Source organism: Hordeum vulgare, chromosome 2H, assembly GCF_904849725.1.
Source record: "Hordeum vulgare subsp. vulgare chromosome 2H, MorexV3_pseudomolecules_assembly, whole genome shotgun sequence".
NCBI classification, from domain to species: Eukaryota; Viridiplantae; Streptophyta; class Magnoliopsida; order Poales; family Poaceae; genus Hordeum; species Hordeum vulgare.
In genome coordinates, this window is record NC_058519.1 from 426,524,000 (window position 1) to 426,534,425 (window position 10,426).

A 10,426-nucleotide genomic window follows, 5' to 3' on the forward strand; every position below is an offset into this window, starting at 1 on the left:
GGAGAATGCCGACATTTGGAATTCTGGCCTTAAAAAGGAGCAAGTTAGAGACACCTATTCCACGCAACTCCAAAAGCCGTGAAAATCAATGAGGGTTTATTTTGAAATTTATAAAAAATACTGGGCCGAAGAAGTACCAGATGGGAGCCAGCAGGAGGCCACAAGCCTGCTAGGTGCGGCCTCCCCCCTGGCCGCGCCTAGGGGGCTTGTGGGCTCCCTGGTGGCCCTCTTCCCCCCCCCCCTCTTTTTCTACAAGAAGGGTTTCGTTCCGGAAAAAATAAAGAAGAGGCTTTCGGGAGGATTCGCCGCCGCCACGAGGCGGAACTTGAGCAGAACCAATCTAGAGCTCCGACAGGACGATCCTGCCGGGGAAACTTCCCTCCCGGAAGGGGAAATCGTCGCCATCGTCATCACCAACACTCCTCTCATCGGAGGGGACTCGTCACCATCAACATATTTATCAGCACCATCTCATCTCCAAACCCTAGTTCATCTCTTGTAACCAATCTCCGTCTCGCGACTCTGATTGGTACTTGTAAGGTTGCTAGTAGTGTTAATTACTCGTTGTAGTTGATGCTAGTTGGATTACTTGGTGGAAGATTATATGTTCAGATCCTTGATGCTACTCATTACCTCTGTGGTCATGAATATGATTATGCTTTGTGAGTAGTCACTTTTGTTCCTGAGGACATTGGATAAGCCATGCTATAAGTAGTCATGTGAATTTGGTATTCGTTCGATATTTTGATGTGTTGTATGTTGTTTTTCCTCTAGTGGTGTTATGTGAATGTCGAATACATAACACTTCACCATTATTTGGGCCTAGAGGAAGGCATTGGGAAGTAGTAAGTAGATGATGGGTTGCTAGAGTGACAGAAGCTTAAACCCTAGTTTATGCGTTGCTTCGTAAGGGGCTGATTTGGATCCACTAGTTTAATGCTACGGTTAGACTTTGTCTTAATTCTTCTTTCGTAGTTGCGGATGCCTGCGAGAGGGGTTAATCATAAGTGGGATGCTTGTCCATGTAAGGGCAGTACCCAAGCGCCGGTCCACCTTGATACGTCCATTTTGCATCATGCTTTCATGTTGATATTTATTGCTTTTTGGGCTGTGATTTCACTTCACGGTACAATACTTATGCCGTTTCTCTCTTATTTTGCAAGGTTTACATGAAGAGGAAGAATGCCGGCAGCTGGAATTCTGGCCTGAAAAAGGAGCAAGTTTGAGATGCCTATTCTGCACAACTCCAAAAGCCATGAAAATCAACGTGAAATTTTTTGGAAATATATAAAAAATACTAGGCCGAAGAAGTGCCCGAGGAGCGCAAACAGGTGGCCACAAGCCTGGTAGGCGCGACCACCCCCCTGGCCGCGCCTAGGGGGCTTGTGGGCTCCCTGCTGGCCCAGTGGCTCCCCTCTTCTGCTATATGAAGGGTTTCGTTCCGAAAAAATTCAGGAGGAGGCTTTTCGGAGGATTTGCTGCCGCCACGAGGCGGAACTTGAGCAGAACCAATCTAGAGCTCCGGCAGGACGATCCTGTCGGGGAAACTTCCCTCCCGGAGGGGGAAATCGTCGCCATCGTCATCACCAACACTCCTCTCATCGGAGGGGACTCATCACCATCAACATCTTCATCAGCACCATCTCATCTCCAAACCCTAGTTCATCTCTCATAACCAATCTCCATCTCGCGACTCCGATTGGTACTTGTAAGGTTGCTAGTAGTGTTAATTACTCTTTGTAGTTGATGCTAGTTGGATTATTTGGTGGAAGAGTTTATGTTCAGATCCTTGATGCTACTAATTACCTCTCTGGTCATGAATATGATTATGCTTTTTGAGTAGTTACTTTTGTTCCTGAGGACATGAGATAAGTCATGCTAATAGTAGTCATGTGAATTTGGTATTCGTTAGATATTTTTATGTGTTGTATGTTGTTTTTCCTCTAGTGGTGTTATGTGAACGTCGACTACATAACACTTCCCCATTATTTGGGCACAGAGGAAGGCATTGGGAAGTAGTAAGTAGATGATGGGTTGCTAGAGTGATAGAAGCTTAAACCCTAGTTTATGCGTTGCTTCGTAAGGGGCTGATTTGGATCCACTAGTTTAATGCTATGGTTAGACTTTGTCTTAATTCTTATTTCGTAGTTGTGGATGCTTGCGAGAGGGGTTAATCATAAGTGGGATGCTTGTCCAAGTAAGGGAAGTACCCAAGCTCCGGTCCACCCACATATCAAACTATCAAAGTAACTAACGTGAATCATATGAACATGATGAAAACTAGCATGACAGAAATTCCCGTGTGTCCTCGGGGGCGTTTTTCGTCCTATAAGACTTTGTCCAGGCTTGTCCCTTGCTACAAAAGGGATTGGGGCACTTTTCTTCACCGTTGCTACTTTTTCTACTTGTTGCTTGCTACGAATCATCTCACCACACAACCACTTGTTACTGATAATTTCAGTGCTTGCACATATTACCTTGTTGAAAACCACTTGTTAGATCCTTCTGCTCCTCGTTGGGTTCGACACTCTTACTTATCGAAAGGACGAGATATATCCCCTATACTTGTGGGTCATCAAGACTCTTTTCTGGCGCCATTGCCAGGGAGTGAAGCGCCTTTGGTAAGTGGAACTTGGTAATGAAACATTCATATAGTGTGCTGAAATTTATTGTCACTTGTCACTATGGAAACTAATCCTTTGAGGGGGCTTGTTCGGGGTATATTCACCTCGAACGGAAGCACAAAGAGTTGCTCCTCAACCTGCTGCACCTACTGAAAATATTTTCTTTGAATTCCCTTAGGGTATGCTTGAGAAACTGATGGCTAATCCTTTTACAGGAGATGGTACATCACATCCAGACTTGCATCTAATCTATGTAGATGAAGTTTACGGTTTATTTAAGCTTGCAGGTTTGCTCGAGGATGAGGTAAAGAAGATGGTCTTTCCCTTATCTTTGAGGGATAAGGCGTTGACATGGTATAGGCTATGTGATGATAAATGATCATGGAACTACAATCGGTTGAAATTGGAATTTCATCAAAAGTTTTATCCTATGCATCTAGTACATCGTGATCGGAATTATATTTACAATTTTTGGCCTCGTGACAGAGAAAGCATCGCTCAAGCTTGGGGGAGGCTTAAACCAATGTTATATTCATGCCCCAACCATGAGCTCTCGAGAGAAATTATCATTCTGAACTTCTATGCTCGGCTTTCTCATGATGATCGCACTATGCTTGACACTTATTGTACCGGTTCTTTTATGAAGAGAGATATTGACTTCAAATGGAATTTATTGGAGAGAATTAAACGCAACTCTGAAGATTGGGAGCTTGATGAAGGTAAGGATTCAGGTATGAATTTCAAGTTTGATTGCGTTAAATCCTTTGTTGAAACAAATACTTTTTGTGATTTTAGCGCTAAGTATGGACTTGACTCTGAGATAGTAGCTTCATTGTGTGAATCATTTGCTGCTCATATTGATCTCCCCAAAGAGAAGTGGTTTAATTATCATCCTCCTTTAGAAGTCAATGTAGTTAAACCCAATCCAGTTGAAGAGAAAGTCATTGCCTATAATGATCCTATTGTTCCCAGTGCTTACATTGAGAAACCACCTTTCCCTGTTAGGATAAAGGATCATTCTAAAGCTTCAACTGTGATACGTAGAGGCTACATTAGAACACCTACACCCCTTGAGCAAATTAGAGTTGAACCTAGCATTGCTATTATCAAAGATCTCCTGTCCGATGATGTTGAGGGACATAATATTCACTTGTGTGAAGATGCTGCTAGAATTGCTAAACCTCACGCTATAGATAAACATAGGCCTGTTGTTGGCACGCCTGTTGTTTCTGTTAAGATAGGAGATCATTGCTATCATGGTTTATGTGACGTGGGTGCTAGTGTTAGTTCAATACCTCAATCCTTATATGATGAAATTAAAGATGAGATTGCACCTGTTGAGATAGAACCTATTGATGTCACTATTCGGCTTGCCAATAGAGATACTATCTGCCCTGTGGGAATTATTAGGGATGTTGAAGTCTTGTTTGGTAAAATGAAGTATCCTGCTGATTTCCTCGTTCTTGCTGCACTCAAGATAGCTTTTGTCCCATCATATTTGGCAGACCTTTTCTCAATACTCTCAATGCTCATATTGACTGTGAGAAGCAAACTGTCACTATTGGCTTTGGAGGTGTGTCACATGTGTTCAATTTCTCCAAGTTTGGTAGACAACCTCATGAAAAAGAGTTGCCTAGTAAGGATGAAACTATTGCCTTGGCTTCTATTGTCGTGCCTCCTACTCATCCCTTAGAGCAGTACTTGCTAGAGCATGAAAATGATATGCATATGGATGAAAGGGATCAGATAGATAGGGTTGTCTTAGAACAATATCCTATCCTTAAGAACAATTTGCCTGTTGAACTGCTTGGGGATCCACCCCCACCAAATGGTGATCATGTGTTCGAGCTTAAACAGTTGTCTGATACTCTTAAGTATGCTTATCTTGATGAAAAAGAGATATATCATGTTATTATTAGTGCTAGCCTCTCACAGCATGAAGAAAAGAAGTTATTAAAAACTCTGAGGAAGCACCGTGCTGCTATTGGATATACTCTTGATGATCTTAAGGGCATTAGTTCCACTCTATGCCAACACAAGATTAAAACTGATCATGATTCCAAACCAGTTGCTGATCATCAAAGGAGATTAAATCCTAAGATGAAAGAAGTAGTGAGAAAATAAATACTAAAGCTCCTGGAAGCGGGTATCATCTATCCTGTTGCTCATAGTGATAGGGTGAGTCCGGAGCATTGCGTCCCTAAGAAGCGAGGCATTACCGTTGTCCCTAATGATAAGGATGAATTGATCCCACAAAGGATTATTACTGGCTATAGGATGGTGATCAATTTTAGGAAATTGAATAAAGCCACTAGGAAAGATCATTACCCTTTGCCTTCTATCGACCAAATGCTAGAAAGACTGTCTAAACACACACACTTCTGCTTTCTAGACGGTTATTCTCGTTTCTCCCAAATACCAATTGCAAAATTTGATCAGGAGAAAACCACTTTCACCTGCCCTTTCGGTACCTTTGCTTCCAGACGTATGCCTTTTGGCTTATGAAATGCACCTGCCACCTTTCAAAGATGTATGATGGCTATATTCTCTGACTTCTGTGAAAAGATTGTTGAGGTTTTCATGGATGACTTCTCCGTTTATGGGTCTTGCTTTGATGATTGCCTCGGCAACCTTGATCGAGTGTTGCAGAGATGTAAAGACACCAATCTTGTCTTGAATTGGGAGAAGTGCCACTTTATGGTTAATGAAGGCATCGACTTAGGACATAAAATTTCTGAAAGAGGTATTGAAGTCAATAAGGCTAAAGTTGATGCGATCGAGAAAATGTCGTACCCCACAGATATCAAAGGTATAAGAAGTTTCCTTGGTCATGCTGGTTTCTATAGGAGGTTCATTAAAGACTTCTCTAAGATTTCTAGGCCTCTTACCAATCTCTTGCAAAAGGATATTCCTTTTGTTTTTGACGATGATTGTGAGGAAGCCTTCGAAATACTTAAGAAGGCTTTGATAACTGCACCTATTGTTCAACCACCTGATTCGAACTTACCTTTTGAAATCATGTGTGATGCTAGTGATTATGCTGTCGGAGCTGTCCTAGGGCAAAGAGTTGATAAGAAGTTGAATGTTATTCACCATGCTAGTCAAACTCTAGATAGTGCCCAAAGAAACTATGCTACTACGGAGAAGGAATTTTTAGTAGTCGTGTTTGCATGTGAACAGTTCAGGTCTTACATAGTTGATTCCAAATTCACTATTCACACTGATCACGCTGCTATTAAGTACCTCATGGAGATGAAAGACGCTAAACCTAGACTTATCGGATGGGTTCTCTTGCTACAAGAATTTGATTTGCACGTTGTCGACAGGAAGGGTGCTGATAACCCCGTAGCAGATAACTTGTCTAGGTTAGAGAACGTTCTTGATGACCCACAACCTATTGATGATAGCTTTCCCGATGAGCAATTGAATGTCATCAATACTTCACGTAGTGCACCGTGGTATGCTGATTATGCAAACTATATCGTTGCCAAATATATACCACCTAGTTTCACATACCAGCAAAAGAAGAGATTCTTATTTGACTTGAGACATTACTTTTGGGATGATCCTCACCTTTATAAGGAAGGAGTAGATGGTGTTATTAGACAGTGTGTACCTGAACATGAACAGGGACAAATCCTACAAAAGTTTCACTCCGAGGCCTACGGAGGACACCATGCGGGAGATAGAACTGCACACAAGGTATTGCAATCAGGTTTCTATTGGCCCACTCTCTTCAAGGATGCCCGTAAGTTTGTCTTGTCTTGTGACGAATGTCAAAGAGTAGGTAATATCGGTAAACGTCAGGAAATGCCTATGAACTATTCACTTGTCATTGAACCATTTGATGTCTGGGGCTTTGATTATATGGGACCTTTTCCAAAATCCAACGGGTATATCTTATCCTAGTTGATGTTGATTACGTCACTAACTGGGTAGAAGCTATCCCCAATAGTAGTGCTCATCACAACACCTCTATCAAGATGCTTGAAGAAGTTATTTTTCCTAGATTTGGAGTCCCTAGATATCTAATGACCAACGGTGGTTCACATTTCATTCATGGTGCTTTTTGTAAAACGCTTGCTAAGTACGATGTCAATCATAGAATTGCATCTTCCTATCATCCTCAGTCCAGTGGTCAAGTAGAGCCAAGTAATAAAGAGATTAAACTAATTCTGCAAAAGACTATCAATAGGTCTAGAAAGAATTGGTCTAAGAAGCTTGACGATGCACTGTGGGCTTATAGAACTGCCTATAAGAATCCCGTGGGCATGTCTCCGTACAAAATGGTGTATTGTAAAGCATGTCATTTACCTCTTGAGCTAGAGCATAAAGCTTATTTGGCAATCAAAGAGCTCAACTTTGATTTCAAACTTGCTGGTGAGAAGAGGTTATTTGACTTAGCTTGCTTGATGAATGGAGAGCTCAGGCATATAAAATGCCAAGTTGTTCAAAGAAAAGGTCAAGAGATGGCATGATAAGAGGATACAAAAGCGTGAGTTCAATGTAGGTGATTATGTCTTGCTATATAATTCTCGTTTAAGATTTTTTGCAGGCAACCTTCTCTCTAAATGGGAAGGTCCCTATATTGTTGAGGAAGTATATCGTTCCGGTGCTATCAAGATCAACAACACGGAAGGTAATTGTCCAAGAGTTGTGAATGGGCAGATAATCAAGCATAATATCTCACGTACTCCCATAAATGTTGAAATAAATATCATCAATACCGTAACTCCGGAAGAATACCTAAGGGATATTTATCAGCCTGTTTTAGACTCTGAAAACGAAGAGGTATGTGATTCGGTAAGAAAACAGACTCCAAAACTTTTCCAGTAGGAATTTTTCTCAGTTTTGGAATTTTTGAAAAAATAGAAATATTGGAAGTAGTCCGGAAAGCGCGCGAACAGGCGACAAGCCTGCGAGGCGCGGGCCCACCCCCTGGCCGCCCCTGGGGGGGCTTGTGGCCACCTCGTGTGCCTCTCGGACTCCGTTTTCGTGCATAGTACTCCTTCTGGTCTAGAAAAAATCATTATATATTCTCTCGAAAGGTCTGACCCTCGTATCACGCAAATTTCCTCTGTTTTCGTTTCGAGCCTGTTTTCTACCACAGATTTAGGGCAAGTGTCTTCTCAAGATTCAGAGGGGGAGAGCTATGTGGCAGATTACCTTGCTAACCCCAAGGTCTATGGGGACTTGGATCCTTATGGCTGGACCACTGATGAGGAAGAAGATTATGATCCCAAGGGGAAGGAACATACAAGTTCCGATGAGGAGGAGACTCCTCTACCTCAACTTGGACACACGCATGTGGAGTTCAAGAAGTCGAGCCTCCCTGACTCAAGGAAGAAGCCTAAGACTTTGTTTATCCCTTCTCATTTCTTGCAGGACAGTAAGCAGGAATTATGCCAAAGGGTGTTGAAGCTTGAAGAGGAAAATGATGATCTGAGGCAGCAGAATATTATGCTCAGGTGGAAATTAAACAAGCTCAAGACCTCTGCAACAACTCCACCACCATCACCTCCAAAGGAAGACAACTAAGCATGGGCATCGGCAATCCCCTTGGCTTGTGCCAACCTTGGGGGAGTTCCCCTGGTATCGTATCGGCGTTGACCCAATGCTCGTGGTAGAGGAAGATGGGCGTGCGACGTACGTGGCACTTCTCGAGACAATCCACCAGGAGTAGTGGAAAGCCGGTCTCTAGAAGCGTCTCAGGTACGGCAGCCATCTACAAGGCATAGGAGAGAAGTCATAAGGTTGTATGTGCAAAAGTCTTGTGCAAGGCTGGCGTTCTAATGTTCTCGGCTAACGTCCATGCTATCGAAGGCTTCCTATAGTCAGGATGGCTCTGATACCAGTTCTGTGGGGACCCCGACTAGCAAGTCGAGTTCGCCGTGCCCAGTGACCCCAAGGATCAATGTTCACTGAACACAGATACTGAATAATAGAGTCTTACATCCAAGTACCGAAATTATTACATCAAACGACCAGAAGGTCGGGTTCAAGAGCGAGGCCTAAGGCCAAACTAAATAGATACATCGAGTAGAGGAAACCCGTAAGGGCTAAGCGGTGCCCATGCCATCAAGCCTACACCGACAGGCATTCTGACTTGGAAGCGTCCTAGATTGCAGGTTCGTCTCCGATGGCGTACTCATCGCCAAACTCCGGTCCTTCCATGTCTAGTCAATAATATAACCAGTGGCAAGCCAATGAGTACTTTGAATGTACTCGCAAACAGCCCATGATATGAACATTTATAGTGAAAAAATAACAGTAGCATGCATCTTTAGTGGAATGCAATTTGGTGGAATGATCAGGTATATGCAACAAGTTAAAGAATTACTCTTGAAGAACAGGTTACAGATATCAACATATCTGACAAGGGTTGAACACACCAGGTTCACCCTATATGCCAAGTCATCGCACTTGTCATAATATCAAGGTATTAATGAGGGCTAAACCATCCGGGTTTACCCTATATGCCAAGTCACCGAACTTGGTCATATTTTATCATGATTATAACAACACCTTTTTAACACCACACACACACACTTTTCGTTTATGCGGAAACGCTGGACGTAGTTTAAGCAGCACCACCCAACTATCCTTGACCGTGGACACGCCTATTCGAATAGTTTACACTCTGTAGAGGTAGTACGCTGGACCCATGAGAAAAGTGAAACTTTCGTGTCATCCACGACTCGCGCTATATCACATATACCCGAGGTAAGTACCCGATCATCATCTTTCCCCTGACGATACTAGACAAAGAGGTCCACTCGATTGGTACCCAGCCCACATGTTGTACGTCTTACGAGACCAACTCTGGACCGTATCAACCATGCAGGGACCAACGGTGTGCCTGGAACTCATAATAATGGCATAGTCGTCCTACCTGGCACGACCCCATCACGAGAGTGACACCGATAACTCCCGCCACTAGTATTGTGGCTCTTTGCTAGTACCGACCAGAGTAATCAACAAAGCCCCGTCCCATAAAGGGGTATCGTGGTCGTACTGGTAAGGTTGGGACGGTCGACACATCATAAATCTAATCCCATTTCCGAAACCATACTCACACAAAATCACTGGTGCATCACTTCACCAAAAGTGATCACCAACTCATCATCACCCTCGGGCATTAGTGGCACCCGACGGGGTTTTCACAAAATCTTTATTTAACTCATCATCATGTTCATGATATATGCTCTATCATTACTTGTCAACATGGTAATAACATGACCCTCACGGGGTAGGGTCAAGCTCAATGCAATGATCGTATAACTTTACTAATCAAGATGACAGTAGCATGATCCTCATAGATAGCAGGGTCAGCTCATCATGTTTGTGCTCCGAGGAACCATGTGAATATTATTACTATCATGCAAGTGCTTCGATGAAGCCTTCGGTACCATCACATCAATGATGAACTGGCACTGTGATCTCATGCAACGAAAAGTACTTGCTATACTAGCGTGCATCATTTCATATGCTTAAGTCATGGTCAGAGGGTTGCTTGCCTTGGTCAGCTAGATATCCGGGGTCTTCGATGTCTTCCGCTCCGGATCCTCCGTCACTCGGTAAATCTACCGTCGAGAAAGGAATAAATAAATAATAGCTCTCACTAAAACGGATCACAAAGTGCTTTTAAAAATGTTGCAAAGTTTGAATAAATTCAGTTTATTATTTTGGAAAATGTTTCCTATAGTTTTTATTAGCTAAGCATCTTTATTTAAAAGCAAACAGAAGCAAACAAGTGCTTTTTAATATCATTTTATTATACCAAAATAGTTTCTGTTTTTGAT